Source organism: Synchiropus splendidus, chromosome 1 (genome assembly GCF_027744825.2).
Source record: "Synchiropus splendidus isolate RoL2022-P1 chromosome 1, RoL_Sspl_1.0, whole genome shotgun sequence".
Lineage (NCBI taxonomy): Eukaryota > Metazoa > Chordata > Actinopteri > Syngnathiformes > Callionymidae > Synchiropus > Synchiropus splendidus.
This window is the reverse complement of record NC_071334.1, coordinates 49,993,914-50,016,125: the sequence shown is the minus strand read 5'-3', so window position 1 is coordinate 50,016,125 and position 22,212 is coordinate 49,993,914. Positions and strand designations below refer to the sequence as shown.

Genomic DNA, 22,212 nt, shown 5'->3' with positions numbered 1-22,212 from the left:
GAAAACGAGTGGCCACTCCCTGACACATCTCATTGCGTGTTTTCATCACATTATGCTGGAAAAAAGCAAGATTACCTCCTAAGATGTTTATTCAATGACAGATACAAGCTTCTCGGAGCCCTGCATGAGTGGATGACAGTGGCAGGGAAATGTCGCTTCCTGCATCAGCCATGTAGCAGTAGCCAGGGAAGCACTTAAGAACAACACCTGTCAAACCGGCGGTGAAAGTTAAGAAAAGATGAAAGGAATTGCTACACCTCACATCGGTAAAGTCTGACTGACAGTCTGTGAACGGCTTATTGGGGAAATTCAAGGGAGTCACGAGGTGATTATCTCAAACCTGTCAGCTGCAAACAGCGTGTCAAAATGCCACCCAGGCGTTTCCCGCTCCAGGTGGTTGATGCCTCGGCGTAATGGAAAGTGAACATGTGTTCATGAGACTGATGACTAATGAGGGAGGGGGGAGGGGCAAGGGTGCCAATAAAATTGAAGGCTAAGTCATACACAAACCCATTCCAAACATTAACTCCTGCTTTTATGCAAAATGAGCTCATTAGATCTTGCAGCAGCTGCGGATGCTTCTGCCGCCTCTGCCTGTCACTGATGTGCAAACAGCTAATAAGCAGCCAGAACAAACGGACGTGTGCCGTCCTGGCGCGTCGTACCTTTCTGCCGTCGGACTCAAGTGTCACATGGCTCTGCAGTCGCCAGGAAAGCAAGTATGATGACTACTGCCATGAAAGGATTCAGGATAGGGCTGGGCGAGGCCACCTCAAATCAATATCATGATAAATTGGGCGTGTTTACCTTGATAACGCTAAACGCACGATAAATCCTGGTCTCAGCGTTCTGCACAATGGGAAGCACGATTTATGAAGAATATGATGGTCCAATATGTACACCACACCTTCGACCTTGGTTTCAGTTCATGCCTTATCCCAATATAAAGTTGGTTTATTATTTATAAAAAGTATAATATGCTCCTTATATACACACACAAAACTGTGTATGTGCTTGAAGCTCAAGCTCGAAGCAAGGGCAACTGACAGTAGAGTTTTGGAGTTAAATTGCAGGGTGTAATTTACAACTTTTTGCAGTAAAAATAGAGGGATAAACTGTTTCAGTGATGGCGAGCCAGCATCATAAAAACAGACCTCTACTCTCCGACACAGGCTGTGGACGCCCTGAACTGCAAAGCGTGAAAAATTGGACGCCCATTTCTCTTTCAGACGAACGCCCTCGATTTTTAATCAGTGCCTGCGTAATGCCCCAATCGTAGTCTCATCATGCTTCCATGAAAAAGTGAAAGTTCCCGCACAGTATTTTTGCTGAATATGATAAATTCCCCGCGTGTCAACCCTGCACCGGCACCGGAACCTTGGCCACTTTGGACGCCATATTTGTTAACGTGCGAAATCTCGCGGTTATTCACATCTCGCGATTTGCGACACTCACATTTTCATTGGTCGATGCGCCATAGAAGAGCGACGCTATCAGTTGGCTGTTTGACGCGGATTACAAGAGGAAAAGTCAGGTAAGTTAAAAACTTGAAACAATTGTTTACAAAACGAACTGAATGTGTTTTAATCGGACGAGCGACATGGCGACACCGCTGGGGAGTTCACGCAGCGTTTGCCGAACAACCTATGTGCAACGTGTGCATATTTTATAGAGAAACATTTACAGTTGTTGCTGTCCTTTTTTCATGTAAAGGCTATAAAACATTTTCCAAACCAAATATTTGCGTGAAAAAAGAAAAAGACAAGACAGACAACACTCAGCTTCTTCCTGAAGGAAAAACAGGTCAAAATCGTCTTCTTGTTTGAATGTTTAAATGTGTTCAGAAAACCATCACAGATTCACAGCTGCTACAACCTGTGCTCGTCTTGCATCACTATATGAAGGAAGATGAACTAAACTGCTGATGAGATAGCATGTAGTAAGGGAAATAATAATTATTTTAATTCATCAGGGTCAGAAGGAGAGAGTCCCATCCCTTCATCAGATCAGGAGAGCGAGGAAGAGACTCATCATCACGAAAGAAGAAGAAAAACAAGTTGACTTGCTGATTTTGACTTCGCAGCTGCCTGAGAAATATACCTCCAGGCATTTCTTCATTATGAATTTGTTATTGTGGCAACATTTATATAAGACGCAATATGTTTGGTTTTATAAATATATATATATATATTTTTTTTTTTTTTACACAGCAACATTCGTCCTGGTGTATTGTGGAGGGGAATTAGCTGGCGGTGGAGTTATGGTTGGGGGCGGGGTATGTGGGCGTGACTATGGACGCCCTGTTTCAAAATACTACCTAAAAGCCAGGTTAGCATTGTGTGGCTAACCGTAACTAGCATCATCACCTTATACGAGTTTGTGGCATACATTGCCTTCAGTTATTTTTTGACTTAGTTCTGAAAATAAACGTTTGATGAACATGCATTTTTGATTTGCTGCTCTGTTGAGCATGTACCTGAACTTTTTGGTGATGCCTTCAAGAGACATAAATAATTAAATCATTTAAATAATGTAATTCATTTAAAATCGTTAAATACCAGGTAAATGATGTTGGCTACCACTGTAAATTTCGCTAACATAAACTTTCGATTCATGGCCCCGGCCTACCTCAGGCTCCTAAGAAGGGGCGAACACAAGCAGGAAACTCTTTGTTTCGTACTTTGCATTGATACGCTCTTGGATTACACGAAGCTATAAAAACCTTTGCCAGTGATTTTGCCTCAGAAACATCACCCAGAGTAATTAATGCCTTAACAGCTGCAATTACACCAGTATGAGTGAACCTCCTCCGACGTTATGTGTTTGGAAAAAAAATCAAATTAAGCGGCAATATATTAAGAAATTAATCCTTTAACTGCACATATATTTCCATGCTGAGATGTGTTTCCTACTTTCATGGTCACGCTGATGGGACGTGGGTTGTTACCATTGCTCTTGAACATCAACAATTTGTTTTAGCAGTGACATAGTATATGGCTTAAACATGACTCTGTCAGGTTATTTTCAACATTGGAACCTCATGCACAGTTTGAATCTATGCTTTTTTCATTGGTGAAAGAAAATAAGACAACTCAGCCTCCAAACTTTGACACTGATATCAGGCACTGTATCAATATCTCAAACACGTTGGAGCATTTGAGCACAGCCATGTTCGCCTTGTGTGTCCTTAAGCGCCATCCAGAGCTCCGAATTGTTAGAAAAGGTGGAATTGTACATGACACTGTTGGATGCACATTCAAGCCTAGCATGCATAATGAATGCTGCCTCGCCTGCTGCCACCAGATTCAGGAAATTCACTTCCACTTTTAGAGCCCCTAAGCTCTGAACCACCAGCAGCAGCGCGTGGTGTGTGAAAAAACACAGTTTCTGTAGAAGAGACAGAACAGTATTGTCTACTGACAAGTTTTTATTTATTAAAGAAAAAAAAATACTGACAAACATCTGAGAACGTCTCAAATCAATTTTTACAAACTCATCCCTCCTTTTCCGATTTGGCTGCACAGTTTTAATTTGTTTGTTTCCCTCACACCAACTGATTTTTGGTTGGAAACTATTTCTCCTGAAGCCAGCTCACGCCTCTGTCAGTGCCATGGAATTAAGGTCTCCAGCGGTGCTTCTCTCAAAATAATTGCCCTCGAGAATTTTACCTCACCGAGACTGACCATAGTGGAATTGAACTCTGTATTTTTGAACCAGCAGTGAAGTGTCCTTAATGTGATAAGTTTGTGTAAATATCATCAGGCTATTTTGCTGCCTTTATGCAGCAGCTTCTGTATCTTGAGGTACAGTTGCAATTTATGATGCGGAAAATACGCTGCCGTCCCGCTTCCCTATTCCTGGAATATTCTCCTGGGTGCTCTCTGTCACCTTTACGATCCTCTAATGTTTCCTCTCAGGATCCATAGCGAGATTTCCCATCTCGATAAGATGTTTTCTTATCTCTCGGGGAAGACGCACGGGCTGGCAACTGATTACGCTAAACAGATGGCAAGTTATACCCATCTGTGGAAGCTTGTTACATTTTAAAATTAGTGATTTGAAGATGGCATATGCTGGACTACAATAGAAACTTGTCAATATGCAAAACAATGAAGCACATCTGCAGGTTGCAATGAGCGACTGCACACTCTGGGATTGTCTGGCTGATGAATGGATGGGACGCAATTGTTCAGGGAAGTCGGAGGAAAATGACTGCTTCTCTGAGTCACCGGTGACGGTGCGTGTGTGTGTGTGTTTGTGTTGTGACGGCGTGAGTGGACGACGCCTGCGAGGACTGATTAGCAGCATGATGTGCCAGACAACTTCTTAGCACTGCTCATCTAACACATTTGTATTCATTTATGCACAGAGTTGGATTGTAAAAAATTGAATATTTCTTCTCTGCACTGTGTCTCTATTTTTCATACGCCGTCGCTCGTCCCTTTACCTACTGCCATCCAAGTCATTTCAATACATCAACAGTCTACACAACAACTCTACTGTTATAAGACTGTGAATATCCTGGAATCTTGTCCTGTTTTGTTTTGGTTTTATTATTATGATGATTATTATTATTTAACCGACACACTGTTGGACACTTAATAATTTATTTTATTAATTACATTTTTTTTTTCACAATATACCTTCAACGTCACTTTTATTTATTTTAAATGCGATCCAAAATTTTCCTCACTACCAGCACCTGCTGTATATGAGCAGACATGGTTTTAGACCACCACTACTCCTATTCAGTTTGATTCTGCCTTCATCCAACTCTTTTTCAATCCTGTCGATAAGAGTATGTATTTAAATAGCTGCTATCCATGGAGTGCACTGAAAAACACCTGTGTAAAAGAACGTCAACTTTTAGCACAAAACAATTTTATCTGAAGGAGGCCGTATATTTTATGTTGATGTTTTTATGTTTAACCTTTGGTCACCATACCAGAGTAACATGGAGTGAGGCTTAACAGGACGCTAATAAGTACTTCATAATGATTTAATACAGGCTAATATGCTCTAATATGCTGCTGATAGATGAATAAGTCGTTTATTTATGGTAATACATGCTCCCTCATCACAAGTGTGACCGACTGAATTCATACAGGGGACTGATGATTCATTATAATTTATAAGTGGGGTTGAATATCTGAACCGGTCGTATTTCTGTTTCTTTAAACTAAACCCTCCAGGCAGTTTTTCAATGGAATATTCCATTTTGATATCACTATTTGAAATGGCTGATGCTTAAAAAATTGTTTAAGATTAAGGTAGACTGTAAAAGGGAACAATCTGACTGCAAGTGGGAGTTAAGTCAGTCATCTAGTTTGTAGGGTTTCCGCTACATACTCTATAAACCAGCGTGGTGCACCGCCACAGCTTAAATGACAACTACTGCACCTTCAGAAAATGGTCACTTTTAAATGATGCATTCCGGCCGGACATGTGAAAAGACAGACTGCGGATTGGAGAGAGATTTAGTTCTCATGGTTAATGTTTTCACTGCCAAATTGAGACCTGTAATGAGATTGGACCAGCGTTATCAGGCTAGCATTGCCATAAAAAGAAACAGCACTCGGAGCAGTCAAAAGATCTACAGGCGTCGGAGATAGCTCACTGTTATCGGAAAACAGTTGGCTTTTTGTCATGAGCACAATTCAAACCAAAATTGGATGAGTCAGAACATCACCGACACAACACTGACAGTGAATCATGAGTGTCACTGATGGTTTACGATTTGAAATAGTATTAAGATAAACCACTTTTGGGCTTATGTAAGTCAACACCACGCCACTTGAAAGTATCTCCTGGGTGTTCAACACTTGTGTGGAGTAGCTGCCACTCTGTGTGTGTGTCTGGCTTTGCAGCTACATAGAACAAGTCAAATACTGTCAAAAGTAGTTGCAGGCTCCTGTGTTCAGTGATGATGAAGTATTAAACACCAAATATATAAACTCTAGGAACGCACCAACACCAGTTTTTTCCAAAATGGGTAGTGTAGAACTACTTGCATTTGAGTACTGCCTGATACTGATAGTTACTTTTAGAGTTTTTACTTTTTTATTTTTCAATATATGTCATTATTTAACAACATTATTCTTGTACATGGGTGACGGTCACAAGCTCCAATGAGGTACACAAACACAAATTTTACAATATTGTCATAAATTGACATTCAAAACCGCATCTGTGGCGTTGTTTTTTTTGTATCGGTGGCTATACTGTGAGTACGAGTACTCAAGGCCCGTATCAGACCGACACCCGATACCAGTATCGGGATGAGTATCAGCGCATCCCTAATAAACTCTTTAACTTTGCTAAGCACATGTTCTCTCAAAATTGAATACTCTGGTATCTGACCAAATATATGTAGCGTCTCACAGACCATACTGCAGAGATTTTGGGGGACTGGTTGCACAAATGCCACCGATTGCTGTAATGCTTCCAAAAAAATCTCAATGTGTCCAAGAGGCAAATCATGCTACTGACACATGATGAAGTAAAACTCCTCAGTGATCCGTTTCATCTCTGGATAATCATGTGGAAAAAAGTGGGTCTGGGCTCCAACTCAGCAACATTAATAGAAAATGAGCCTTACTAGAGACGTGAAAAGTAAATAAGCCGACGCTATTTATTCTGCTGTCCGGGGAATGAATTATCCAAAAACTGGATGTTCACACGTAATCTCCGGGGTTCAAGGCCTTGGCAGCAAATTACCTCCAGGTCGGTAAGCTTTAGTGAAGAGCTTCATGTGGATCTTGTTTGTGAACATGAGGCTTTCCGTGTTTGATCAGACGAGTACATAAAGCTCTTGAAATGATCATCAAACTCGGCCACAACATCACAATCGCAGCACTCACACTGGAGTGTTCTGTTGCACGCATATGTAAAATGAGTCCTCTTGGCTTAAAGCAAGCATCACAAACTCGACATTTGTCCCCACAGGGGATGTGATCACACCATGCGGGTTGAGTTTAGGGGCACAGTACGGGGTCCAGATATAGTTTCACAGGCTGTAGTTTTTATGAAACATTTGCCTTTAACAATCAAAGTAGAAGTCGTTCAGGATACTTTGTGCCAACAAGTAACGAAACCTTGAAGTCCATACACATGTATAGAAAGGTTGTCGGAACTTCGGACACGCAGGCGAACACAGCGCATTTTGAGTGATTTAATGTGAATAAAAGATGTGAGGAGTTGATGACTCAAGTTCAGAACATTGGCCAGTTTGTTTCATGAACCAGCCTCCATGCTGGACCACGTATTGCAAACTAGTTTAGAAGTCATCCTCATGCCTTTTTAAGCCTGGCGCACCACTGACCTTTAGACAGAACCACTGCGCCCATGGCTTACAGACCGCTGCGGATTACGGATGAACGAGATCTATTTTTCCTTCTTAAATTTAGATGGGTGGGGCTAATGTTCCAGTGCGCTCTATAGTCCAGAAATCACGGTATTTCACTAGATCACAGTTGTGTCAGTCTGTTCCTGTGTCACACATTCATTCACGGTCTTCATATTAGGGCGCTGTATTGGCAGGTATCTTGTGATACAATACATACAGGGGTGATGACACAATACGTTATGACACTGTAAGTTCAGCAACATATAGCAATATATGTTAATAAGGGGAGAACTCAGATTATGCCGCATAGTTTTGTATGCATAAAAATGAGTTTATTGCTATAAAGTCAGTGCAGTTAGTCAGCCCTCTTAATAACAACATCACTCCAGTGTACAGAAAGAAAACAGTATAGTATTATACATGCATTATACAAATGTGACAGCTTATCTAAGTATCTAATGACTAAAGAATAGCCGACTTAAAATATCACAGAATCAAGCTTCGTGATATTTGAACGTATGCATATTTTGTCACACCGCTACATTATACTACGGCATGTGCGCTAGTGTTTTTCAGCATCAAAAGGCATGCAGAGCCATTACAAGTCAGCCCCCTGCCTGGAGCTTTTAAATACTTCTACCTTTTACAGCAAGTGCGAAGCTGGAGATAGAAAAACGGGGGAACCAGGGAAATATCACCCATTCACAAAACCTCGAGACGTGAAAATGTTTCTCATGTGAGCGCCGTTTTTTTTGTTTTCCCACCTTTCACGATTCATTCACACTCAATTAAAAATAGCTGCTCCGAAGTTGGCTGGATGCTATCGAGCTTAAAAGTCGACAATTTAAAAGCCCCACGTCGGGCCTGGAGTGGAGTGGAGGACTGCTATCCGATGGGATACTGTTTAATGTGATCATGTTGCACACAGCCCTGCGTTTGAAAAACCTCAACATCCAAATGCACGAAGATTAGCATTAACATAATGCTGAGGACTGGCGTGAGTCTCTGCTGGAACTTTCATTTACATTCCTGTCTCTCTTGAGTAGCAGCTCAGAAAGAATGTGTCCAGTTCAGAGGGACAGGCCAAGTCTAGCGTCGCACTCATTAACCATTAGTAATGAAGACAGTAATGACAGTTAGAGGCTGCCGGTAACAAGTCATAAGAATATAAGTGCTCTCAGTCATCTATTCCAGACCTGCTCTATTCTCTGTCGCTTGTACAATTCAAACATTGATGTAGTGGCTTTTTATAAGAGGATGGGATCAACCCCTCATCCTGTAGCATCTGACATTGTTGGCATTAATAAAGTTATTTAAGAAATATGTAGCTACCTGAATCTAACCACAATTCTGTAAAAATGTGCAATGAGATCCACAAACAACTGAGAGCGAAAATATCAATATTAACTATGGTTATTTTCTGTCTTATTAAACTTTATTTCATAATAAAGGCTTCTGCTTTTTGAACATACTGAGCATAAAAGTACACATCTTCGTTTTTTTTTATATATATATATATATATATATATATATATATATATATATATATATATATATATATATATATATATATATATATATATATAATAGCCTGCTGTGATCAAGCAAGGTTGACCAAAACAACTTTAAGTCCTTGATCCACTGCAGCCGACCCCTGAGTCTCAAAGAACAGGTCAAATTTATCCTCCCTTCTTTGCGTGTCTTCATTATTTTACGCTATTAAAGAAGCATTTAAAAGTTTGTCCCTGTTAAGCACAGACTGAATGAAGACTCAAGGACCGACTTGATAAAGGAAAACGCCAGAGTGAATGAGAGAGTGACTGAATTGACAATTTTCAATTCTAGCATCATAACGCTAGGATGTCTAATCTGGGGCTGTGTGGCCGTCAGGCAACAGCATGTGAACAACACGCCTTAAATCTGACATTGAGAGATTGTTTCACCACCAAGCACTGATGTGCTGTGGAGTCCAGCCTTGACTCAACATGATTGTGACGCCGAAACCAGATGATTCATGGAAGGATCTGGTCACTTGACATGAACGGCACTGTCTGGAACCAGTCTGCACCTGTACCTTTCCTCATCCAAGATAAAACAGAAAAAAAATCACTCAGCTCCCACATGGAGAGGACAAAAGCAACACCACGAGTACAGAAGGAGAACAGAATAAAAGAGATGAAGACATGATACGTAACTGCACCAATGACTAGATTCCACTACTTCCTTCAAGTAAAAGTCATTTTTCATTGGAAGTCATTTTACCTTTTCATGTGTTTGAAATAACATTTTTTCATCAGGAAAAAGTAAATGCAAAAACTACTCTAGATATCTACTGGGTAATACAGGGTGTCGGCCACATATAAAGGAGCATGCCACAACACCACACCATCAGAAAATAATATCTTTTTAAAGAAGGTGACACTTATCTCTGTGTTTTTCATGGAAAAATCTCGATAAATAATTGTAGTACAATAATAACAGAAGTCCGTTGTTAGCTGAACTAAAGTCGCACATCTGGCCGGACATGTAAAGAGATGGACCACTTCTGATTGGAGAAAGATTTACTACTCGTGACTGAAAACTAAAGTGTTTATTGTCATGCTGCTCTGCCACTGTTTCAAAAAATCCTGGCGGGAACCTTGTTCCGTGCTAAACATGCAAACAAGATACAGCAGTTACTGTATATTCACAAAGTAAACTGAGCTCACAACACAGGAAATGAAAGCAATACTCAGAAGACAATAATCAAAGCGTCTTGTCTATTAGATTATGAAAAGTCGATCACTGATGACCAGTTGTGCATCTCGATTCAGACTCTTGTGATGATCTGAAGGCTGTGATGAGATAAGAAGAGAAGCTGCCACCATGGTGCGCCTCCAGAGGGAGGAATCAAAGAGAGCGCGTTAACAGTTCCTGGTATTCTTTGCACAATGAGACGCTGGCTTACTGCATCCAAATGGAGCTACACGCAGCACACGGGCCATTAAGAGTGAGCCGCCCCCCACCCATCCCGCCGTCCCAACATCTTTTGATTTATCATCAGGCGTAGTGTACCGAGAGGCAGAGAAGCCGACATATCCCTGTGGACGCTTTGCAATAAAATGAACTGCCATAGCTTTTCTGGAGAACAGTGCAAATTGCCTCATCACAGCCACAACATGGGTCCTCCACCTCCAGCCATTAATCAGTAGGTGAGTCGCAGGCGCCACTAACATGCTTTCTGAATTTCCTGACACTGAGAAGCCAGGGTTTTCGCCAGCATCCCTCCCTCCCACCCAACGGAAAACAACGGAATTCAGTCAATCAAGAAGTGAGAAGAGAAGCGAGGGGAACGTCTTGCCATGTACTGAATTGGTGACAGTAAAAACGTTGTTGTTTTAATGCGTTTGATAATGTGAGATTTCATTTTTAAAAAGAGACCATTTTTCGGACGGTGCGGCGGCTCTCATTTAAGCCGTGGCTTCCAAACCCCAGAGAGGAATAAGTTTGATGTGTTGCTGTTTCAAACATCTCTATCGCACACAGCAAGGCAAAATAAATAAATAAATAAAAAGACAGAAGAAATTTACTTACTGGATTTTCAGCCGGTCACAGTAGACAGAGAATCCGCTGTGTTAATCCTCCACCTAAAACCAGAAGACAGAGAGCCGAAGGTCACTCACTAGACACACAACTTTGCTCTAAGTGACATTGTCTGACGGCGATCGCCGTGTGGCCTTCGACCTATAGACAGTAAATGGATTTTTAAGTGAGCGGCGTCACTTTGGGAATAAATTAGCTGCACTGCTGGCAGAATTCTAAAGACCACTTTACCCTCGTTCACAAAGTTCGATTGGCATTTACTTTTGGAAGAAGAGTGAGAAAAGAGGATGCTTGGTAATTACCACTTGAAACCCACATATCTGCACATAAACGCGTGTGTTCACAGTTTTTCATGCCTAATGAGGATGAGAGCAGCAAGTCAGCTAGAACTACATTTATTCCATCTCGGTTTGAAAGGTGCCTGCCAGGTCTCCATTATAGATTAGAAACAGTAGACATCTTCAAATGGAAGGGCTTCTGTTTTATTAATGTGATAAATGTTAGGTCAATTGAATGAGCAGACTGGTTAGAAAACAAAGCAAAGACATATGTATTTAGTTTTAGGAATGGTATCATTTTCTTCTTGACTCGTCAGTTAAGTGAGTCACCTGTAAGTAATGATGTTCTGTTGAGGCTTCATGAAACAGTGTCCTTATTTTCAGAACCCACCAGATGGTTCTGGTGGTTTAAAATATGATGTGAGGTTGTTCAAATCCAAAGATTTTTTATCTGAGAGTGCCATCTAATGTGTACTGGAAATGAGGGCACTGTTTCATGAAGCCTCAGAAGCCCAACAATACATTATTTCCAGTATAAGTTAGAATAAATTCACCTGAATGGTCTTACATGTACGAATAGAATTTTTGACAGGTGTTTTCTCTTGTTAACATTGATTTAACCGCAGTTTCCTGCAATGGTTAGTCGACTGAGCAAGAAGAGGACCATTGACACAGAGATCAACACTTGGCATAAATGCAATGTGGTGTAAGAATAAATGCACCAGTAAAAAAAATATTCCACCATATTTCCATTCAGATGATCAAGGGTTCATACAACACATTACAGTCCGTGTGGTACAGGAGCAATGCTGAGAGGAAAAACTAAATATTTAACACTTGAACTCAACCGCTGACATTTCGACACTAAGTAGGTCACATGTCCTCCAGGCTTGATTCTAAATATTCTTGCGTGTAGCTGAATTGCATATGTCCAATCACCTGCTAGTCTGATCCTGTGGGAGCCCATGTGAGAGTGCATTTGGAGCTATGGTAAATATGGTGTCATTACTATTCTCACACACTTGTTAAAATGGAGTCTAATTTGATTTAACTATAACATACATCAGCAGTTCTATTCACCGATTTCTCTTCGTCACAATCTTTTCTTCATTAACGCTGGCTGTACTCATACACGCTCAAGCTTTAAATCGTGATCTGCACATCAGAGTGTACCATTGTGATGTACTGCAGAAGCAGCATAAAAAGCTAGCTCTTGCAACCTCCTGCTTCTTATCCATTCAACCAAGGAGCTGAGAAAAACTGAGGATGGAGACTTGCATGAAGTCAGGCAGAGGAATCATGACATATTCTACTGTAATTTGGTGAATGTACAATGGACAAAATACAACTCCCTCCAGGGTTTCACCGACCTTTTATTGATTGTTGGAGCAAAAAATGCATGTTTTTTCAGTTTTAAAAATTTGGGTTGAAAGTTGCAGTCATTTATGGTTCTGGAACAACATGGCGGAAATAAGAACCTTTGTAAATTATCCTGAAAAAGTCACTTCTTTAGCCTAGTGAGCCCCGTGTCTTAGTTCCGTCTATTCTACATTTCAATCATGGGAATTTGGACATTTATGAATGGATTCAGAATCTTTCATGTCCAAAATGCGACTCTTGGTGACAATATTTGCGGGCAAATGGGTGCATTTTGGCGTCGCACATGCTGCGTAGGGGGTGGCGGAAGCAGACTGAAGTGATTGGTGGATTGGCAGGAAAGTGGCGGTGATTGGACAACATTGCAGAGCCTCACAGAACTCGCAGGGATTGGTTGGAATTGTGTGTGGAATAGTTGTGATCGCATCATCGCCATCTCCTGGAGGGAATGGACTACCTTTCTTCTGACATCCAACGTGACTAAATGCAGAAGTCGCCACTTGTTTCTATAATATACTTGAAAATGCAAAGTTCAAACATTTACAAATGAAAAGCAATCGCAGCTCAATATGTTCTTGAGTTTTCTTCTTCATTTTCTGGTTGTGATTTAACATCATACCCAGGCAAGTCCAAGCAGGTTTTCAAACTGGCTTTATCCCGAAACACAGATTAAGTTTGTGAACCTCTGACTTAAAATCCGAGCTTCCAATCCAGCCCCAATCCCTCTCACACTGAGAGCCTTCCGCTATAAAGAATTTCACCAAGAGTCACGCAGCATGATGTCACCGAGCGCTTGCCTCAGAGATTTATGTCCAGACTTGATTGCTGTCCCGTCCTCCTAATTGCTGTGTAACACTTGTTGGTCACAGATCACGGCTCCTTTTCCCCAGCAGCTGTCATCAGAACACCTCTGTCAAGAGCCAGTGCTGGGCAGTCAGCCAGCACTTTTAGGAACATTGATGGAAACTTTCCTGTCAAGTCACGTCATTTAGAAATTACAATAGGAAAAGGCAATGTTTCCTACCAGAACATTTCAGATTAACTTCATTGGGAATGATTTTATTCTCTCCTTTCCATGGCAAAATGTGGACCCTGGGTGCAAAAATATAATTCTCATTATTATCTTTGATAATCAGAAGGAAAAGAAATCGAATGCACTCTTCAAAAATGGTACATGATTTCAATGAAAATTCAAAATACTAAATGTTAATGAAAATCTGTTGATATAACCATCAGCCCCCTTGTGTCATTTCACATTGAGGCTTATGAATAATTCTCCTTCTCTCTCTTCTGTCCACTTCCTGGCCTTTCTCTTATCGTTTTAATTCACCTTCAGATCCTTCAAAGACCTCATATGACAGTATCAAAGCAAAATCTCGGCGGGCTCGAGATTAACTCCACAGAAGAAAGCAATAGGGAGGCAAACATTAGCCGGTGCTGTACTAAGCCACAGCTTCATACCGTCTCAGAGAGTTCCAGTGTAAAGAGTGTTATTACAGCCATACACCGGAGATTAAGCTACTAATCTGCTTCTCACAACGCTGCCCTGACATTGATTATTAATGGCCAAATATAGCATCCTTAAACTCACACAGGAGGCTTGACTGTCAGTCCCACAAGTGTCAATTATTTATATTCAGACCGAGGGAAAGTATGTTTGGGATGAGCAGTGTATGCAGCAGTAAAATGAGAACAGAAGAAAGCTGCCCAAGTCAATGGCGCTGGTTCATTTAGGTGATATCAGCTGACATTTCCCGGCTGCGAGGCTTCCACAGAGAAGACTGTCAAATGAACTTACTCAGTAATCTGTATTGATTCGTCTGAGAAATAACACCTGCAGATGGTCAATAAAACTGCACCAAATGTCATGTCTGTGATGCTAAACTAAACTTCATATCCAGAGTATCCTGCGCGTGAAAATTAAAGCATTCAAATTACAATTAATAGAATGTCCATTCTCTGACACACGCACACGTGTCGTGTTTTTATGTTTTGTAGGAACATTTCATTGACATTGCCCTTTCCCCGGCCTCTCAGCCTAAACATAACCAAAGGCAAACTTAACCAGAACTCTGAACCAAACTCAAACCCAATTAATGAGCCAGTTATTATGACATTTTCATCCTCAAATTGAGGCTGAACCTCATGGGGACTGGCAGAGGCTGCCAATAAGTAGCAAAAGGTCACCACAAGGAGGTGTGTTTCCAAGAATTGGTCCCCACAGGTATAGCTTCTATAAGTTCACACACAGTCACACACAAGCACTGATCCAAAACAACAGGGAAATTGGGAAAAAAAAGAGCCATAAATTATCCAAACTGTTTTTCACTCTGCTCCTTTTCAGTCTCTCAGCAACTTGAGAAAAGGTACATCAATTACAAGCATCAATTTTCCTATCGTAGGTTGTGGGCCCATGGTTTTCTGGAGCTTAGTGTGGCAGAACTCAGCACCCTGGCATCCATCTCTTCTCCTCACACCTGTAAACTGGCAGCTCCACATGGTTAATCCAATCTTCATTTAAATTCTTCTTCATTTAAGTCTCAGCTTGAAGAGTCACTTTATATTAGCAACGCAGGAAGCAGGCAGGTGAAAGCCAAACAAACTCAACTGAGAATGCGAAACCACTCAACATGTGTCTTTTTCGAAACGAGAGAGAGAGAGAGCCAGGGGAGGGATTAAGCTAACTGCAATTTCAGGAGTACAGCAGCAAACAGGAGGACTCTTCATTTGCGGTAGACCTTACGTAACCTCCGCCAGCATGCCTGCACCTGGTATTCTCCCTCCTGATCTCTTGTACTTCAGCAAATTAATAAAGATCCTTTATTGCACCTGGGCCTCACATTCAGCCTTCTGTATATCCTTTCCCTGACGGACCATGGCAAACAGCCAGCAACCGAGCAAAGACGTCCCTTTAATCATGATCTCTTCTTTATCTCTCGATCTGCTGCCTCTTCCGCTCAGATATTTAGACGGCAAACAGACATCTGAAATGGACTCCTGAATCCCCGGCTGTGTCTGCGAGAGCATAAAAACAGAGCGCTCTGCTTTAACCGTGACTCAGATGAAAATGGAGAGAAGTCAAAATATGGAATTGTGTACAACAGCAAGCCTTTATCAAGAAAGACAGCCCCATCTCTGTGTTGACTCTGGGTTTGGGCGCAGAAGGCAACATATTCCCGTTAACAAGAGCTGGTCGCCATGAAATTGAAGATAAAAAAAACAAAAGCACGGATAACAAAGCAGTGCAGGAGATTTCTCTGCACACCCAGCGGAATTAAGCCACAGGGGATTTACGGTCCAGGCAATGATCATAACACCACTGGCTGTGCACTTCCTTTCTAGATCCACTGATAAAAAAAAAAAAAATCAAGTTGACATCCACATCTTGTTTTCTGCCAAGATGGGCTGTGTGTGATATGGTGGAATAACATCGAAAGCAGAGGATCAGTGGGGCAAAACAAAAACCATCCAGTGTTATTTCCTACCGCGACCAAAATCTAACATCCACAAGCCATTCAGAGCAGACAATCATTGGAATTGGTTTTAGGTAGGGCTGCACCGATCGATCGGTCGATTTAATGGCAACGATATCTGGGCATTTATGATGGGCCAATCAAATGACAAATATACGCAGATTTTATTTTTAGAACTGCAGTTCCCAACATGTGCACCGACGGAGTCAGCCTCCATGGTAAAACAAGACACTTGGTCTCAAATCAACGGACCAAATTTGAACGCTACCAAGAGCCTTAGTAGGTGTAGTATAGTGCGATTTAGTTTCAGGAATCAGCATCGGCCAAAAAAATGACAATCGGCGCACTTCTCGATTAAGGCATCTGACACTTAAAGCCCTGGACACCTTTTGTTAGTGGTCCATGCTGTTAGCCCGAGCCTGGAAGAGACCACGCTTGGATCAAGTTGAATCAAAACATATGAGACTTAACAAAATACTGATAGTACAACCCGTCCTCACGCCCATGGCCTTATATACAGATGTTGTGAAGTGGACTTTTGCTTACTACACTAACGCCAAAGGCCGCCTACCGGGTTTCAAGGTGACAACACATAGGCGTTTACGAGTACAAAAGGTTTTCCTTCCTTACTGACGGTGGCATCAGGAAGTCGGTGTGACTGAAACACACGGTTAATTGAGGCTCTCTTAATCGAGGCTTTGTTACATGCAGAACAAAATGAGCGCCATCCCATGGCTTGCCTAACCCGAACCACCATCTTTCTTTTACAGAACCGCACTGCCCACAGTGTCTGGATATGTCGTGGAAGGTGGAACGTGCTTGAATTGAAAGCCTAATGAATCAAGAAGCAAAAGTCCACTGTTAATATATGACACCATGGGAGTGAGGATGTGTTGCAACCTGAATAATAAAGTGATGAAACCTATTTTTGTTCTGCCGATGACATTTTCTACATGTCTATACGGCACATATATTATGTCCGAGCAAAGATGGAAAGTTTAAACATCATGGCCTTCCAAAACTGGTGTTTCCTTGGTTGATGGATAACAGCACAGCAGAGGTTCAGCCGGACTATAACCAGGAAACTGCACTCAGCGACTCCCTTAATTACTGTACAAGCGTGTGACACTTCTCAAACAGGCTTACAATCCTGTTCACCCGCAGGCTGAGGCTATTGGGAGGCAGCCCACTGTTCACAAATCATGCCTGGTCCTGGATGGGTTCATCAGCATTCACCCGGGGGTGCAACACCTGCTGCTGAGGCGGATGCTTGGAAAGTTATTGGATTGCTAATCTCTTACTGGGGGGGCCTTTTTCGGCAAGGGGCACAGATGAGGTTGAAAAAGGCAATAAGCAATGCATGGCGAGAGCTGGATGGGAGCACCAGCAAGGGAGAGAACCCCGGAGAAAGCTCAGCAGGCTTCACGATCGGAACACACATTCAAACATCTCTCAAAAATATCATCCCACCCAAACGAATATCCTCTGAGCTATTTAGTTATCATCGAACAAAACTCCACTTTCAATCGGTCTGCTTTATCTCCTTCGGCCGTGGCCGACCTTAAGCACAGATTGCCATCGTATTTGGAAATAATACGAAGTGCATGTTGCATCTGATGTGGAAAAATGTGTTGATGGTAGATGTGCAAGCGTATTAAAGGCAGTGCTTAGACAACAACAAACTGAAAGCAGCTATTTACTAGAGGCAAATGGCAGCCAAGGATCGAGGCGACTAGGGATGTCCCGACACCACCTCAGCGTACGAGTACTGACATTTGAGTACTTGCCGATACAGAGTACAGATATGTGTAATTAATGATCATAGGCGATAGTTGAAGCACAATAATGGAACTACTACTACTACTATTAATACTAATGTCATTATTGAGTGTTTTCTTGAAATAAAGTGGCGTTTAAAACTACGATCAAGATGAAAAAAAATCTTGTCGTTTCTCTCGCAGCAGCTGGAGCAGGTCATAAATCATCATCATCAAAGACGGCGCGTCTACAACCACGTCGGTGCAGATGCATGGGTGGATGTCATCAAATCAATAGTGCCATCTGTTGAGTTTCATGTGTTAAAATCACATTTAAAACTATGATCATGAACTCCAGCATGCTCGGCTTTGGAGACGGGTTTTTTACACCGCGCCAAGCTTAAGGTCATGTTGTCATGTCCCAATTGCTGTTTTACAGTAAAATGCGAATAACAAACATTTGCCGATTTAAAGAGGATTGGAGTTCCTGCCTAGCACAAAAGCACATTTAAGCTTGTGAAGAAACTCAAACTGAAACTGAGCTTCTTTTTTCAAGGTTAAAAACACGCCTGGTCAATGCAACGTTTTGACCTGTTTCAGACGATGGAGATCTTTTGTCTATGAATGCTTCATCTCAATGTGTGAGTAAGATTGATCCTGTAAATCATGCTGCTCTTAGATTTGTGACAAACTGTAGGGCGCCTCATGAAACAGTGTCCTAATATTCAGAGCTTACTAGATGGCGCTCTTGGTTTAAAAATGAAGTTTCATTGAAAAGGTGATTCAGATCCAAAGATTTTAGAGCAGAGAGTGAAAATCAGTTTCACACGCACGTGGAGTTGGACTCATTGGTCCACTTTTATTTCCAAGGTCATGCTTGGACTACTGCCCTCTTATATTACTATGTGACCAAATCACATCCTTATGGAACTTGTTGCAAAAAATTATTTCATTAAATGACTTAAATCCAGACAGAGAGCACTTGAGTCAGCCTCCTTTAAACCTGCTTTTAACTAATGCGTATGTCATTGAATTGAGTAATAATTGTGCGGAATTGTGTGTTTTTGCTGCCTTTTGGCCGGGGCTCCCTTGAAAAAGAGGTTTTTAATCTCAATGGGACTTCCCAGGGTTTTTCAACACTCATTTGCGTGAGAGTTAGCAGGCCGGCCAGTTCAAAGTGACAAATGAGATGTGTTGCGTTGACTGTGGTTCTTCCACAACTCATTTTCATATATTTGGCGACATCTGCAGCTGTGCACCAACACCAAAACTGACATCACAACACATTGACACCTTTGTTTCCTGCAGTCGTCGTCATCATCATGACCGGATTTATGCACGTTTGTGCTGTTTGTATGTTTTGAACAGCAGCTGGTGTGTCCACTGTTTAATGAAAAACTCGTTTCAACTTTAAAACCTGGCTCTGGTTTAATGGAGAGCTCAGCTGGTGACCGTGGAAGATAAGATCGGTCAATAGTTTCCAAAGAAAAGCAATTAGCCGACCACTAATCCAATGAAGGCACACCCTGATAATCTTGATGTAATACACCAGATTAACACAAATATCTTCACAATGGTAAACTTTCAAGAATTCAAACCTTGATCATAGTGTTCAACAAGTAGTTTATTGAGTAACCTAGTACACCAGCTTCAATAGGCCATTCATCCCTGCTGCTATCAGGCTGTTTAACAAATCTGCCTGAATGAAGGAACTGTGGCTTTGATTCCATTAAGTACTTTGATATTATCACTAGCGATAGAAACTGTTTTATCTATGCGTTGTTCTTTATTTGTTATTTATTATGTGCGTTTGCACATGAATGTGTTTGCTGCCAGACATCTGAATTTCTCGCTTTGCAGAAATCGATCTACTGACCTACCTACCTATCAATCTATCACATGTTGCCTTTTGATCTCACGATTCAAAGGGGCCAGGTATGAATTTCAAAACTAAATTTCTCAGAAATGGATGAACATTATTTCATGCTTCAGTATACATTTTGACATTTCATCTTGCTGAAGCTGAAAACATGGACGACTATAATAGATCTCCCTTAATGGATGTACAATAAATATATTATTTTTGTTTGATGAAGACGTGTCATTATCACATATACCTTTGTAAAATCCAATGAAACTCCAGATTTAACATGAAGGACCATCACATTAGACTTGTTCTTAGGGCTCATTGCAATTCAAATGCATAATTCCCATGGGCGGTTCTGTATCAGGCTTTGAACACACAGGACTATTGGGGCACCTTTGGCGTCACACCACATCAAACACATGGCAACAACTGTGGCGAGCCAGAGCAGCACTCCAGCAAAATGAACAGCATGAGCGCCTGCCTCAGGCTTGTTACATGTGGGTGTCAGGAAGAAGCAGCAAATGGATGATTGTGGTGGTTATTATGAAGTTTTTGGTCTGAATATGAATGGTGAGGGGATTCAATAACAAGAAAAAAAAAATCTGTGGAATTCCAAAGGGAAAGGTCAGAGGCACCCATGAGTGAACAAACGCTTCTCCTCAGGCAGCGCAAACGCGGACAGGAACAAGGCCACGAGCTGAAAACAAACCGAGCATTGTGATTATTTATTGTATACCAGGCCAGCAACACAACAAACCTCATTGGCGCCTTTGGAAGCTTCTGCATTAATCAGCCAAATAAATGAAATCCACATTATTATTAGGTCTCTTCTGTTTCGGTGCTTTCAGAAGTAATGACAATTCTTCCGCACATCAATTTGAATATGACAGGAAAGCTTACTGTAAATGAATGCTATTTACAAAACGAGAGGGCAGCGACAGTGAAGGCATCTTGTTAAGCAGCGCTTCAATGGTGGAGAATGTGACAGCAATCAGCTGAAGGTTTTTCAGGTTCGTGAAATGGTGGATGGAGAGATTAAATACTGGCGAGGACCGGTGGCCTCTATCAACGCGGAGATATTCACGTTTTCATTATTAGCCGAGCCTTTTGCATATTACTCGGCAGCAAAATCAACTGAATAAGACAGTCATTCCTGAAATAATTAGAGCAGATAAAAGGGTCTTTAGAGCTGGACCCCAGGAAGAGCCATTTATCATCCGCTGATCGGAGCGCCCGCATTGTGACGCATCTACGCAATCAACACTGTGTAGCTAATGGACTGAAACGTATAGTATTCAAAACACACACGCCACATCCACGGCGCTCTCTAGAAAGACAAGTGTGTCTTCACTGCCTAGAGCGCAAACATTACTATGAAGAGCTAGCCTGAGTAAACATACATCAAGCCATGATTAGAAACACTAAAGCTGGTTCTCTCCTCGGGTCGTCGCAGGTGCTCAAGGGGGGAACAACACTTTGTTATGCTTAATACCCTCCGGCCTGTATGAGGGATGGGTTAAACAACAAATAAAGCCAGTGAGAGGACTCAATCATCCTTCTACATTTTCAATGCTTCCCTGCATCTTCGCTTTAAGAGGTCACTAGTATACCTCCTAACTCGCCATTTCACACAAAGCTAGTATAACCACTTGAAATTCAGGCTGTACTTGCAGCCAAACAACAGCTGTGTGAAGCATCAGTGACCCTAAACGGCGAAGAGGAAGGTGACGTACGCACAGCATGAAGCAGCCGGTGACTATGAAACCTATTTGGTATTGACGGATTGAAACACCCCTGAAAAACAGTTTTAAAAACCCGAACCACACCAGGGCTCTCAAACTGATCCACAAAAGGGAGGTAGTGGGTGCAGCAGACTGATGATGTTCAGTCTTCAGACACGGGGTTGGTGAAACTGCAGGGTCTTGATTAGCTGGAACAAAAACCTGCACCCACTGTGACCCGGCTCCATTTCAGAGCCCCGCTCTATTCCATCATATGGTCATAAGTATTAGCAAAAATCAATAGACTAATTCTTCTTTTTTACCCACCATTCTTGATTTAATTGAGAATTGATTTCTACAAGGGTAAAGCTCATAAATTCAATCAAGCAAAGACTCGAATCAATCTGTTTATAATACTGCATCTCGACAACACATGAAAACTACAGGAAAATAAATGATGCAATATTTAGCTTTGAGGGGAACATTCATGCCATAGTGAGCTCAGCAGTATGATGTTGATAGGAGTTTACAATTTTGGGTTAAAGTTTGTTTCCTGAGTTATTCACAAGACACGACAAGTAAAAAAATCTATAATATTCAGTGACTGTAGAATATTGATCTGAAGCCTAGTAGCACAACTATCAGTCACACTTCAGATTACGGAACATAAATAACCATCAATAAATGACTTATATACTTACAAATCATCATAAAGTGAGGCCTGACTATCCCGAATGGTCACCTAAAGATCACTCTAAATAGCCAAATAAATAATGATCAGCAACTGTAAATAAAAAAGTATTCCCACCGTG

At 41.5% G+C, this 22,212-nt stretch overlaps 1 protein-coding gene across 1 annotated transcript in view; it reads right to left on the bottom strand.

Annotated features, from left to right (window-relative positions):
• Window positions 1-22,212, bottom strand: part of LOC128771588 (beta-1,3-galactosyltransferase 1-like) — a 108,096-nt gene that overhangs the window by 74,552 nt on the left and 11,332 nt on the right. Inside the window, exon 2 of the mRNA XM_053887040.1 lies at window positions 10,919-10,971. The gene's annotated coding sequence lies outside the window, so the exon portion shown is untranslated. The remainder of the gene's footprint in view (window positions 1-10,918; window positions 10,972-22,212) is intronic.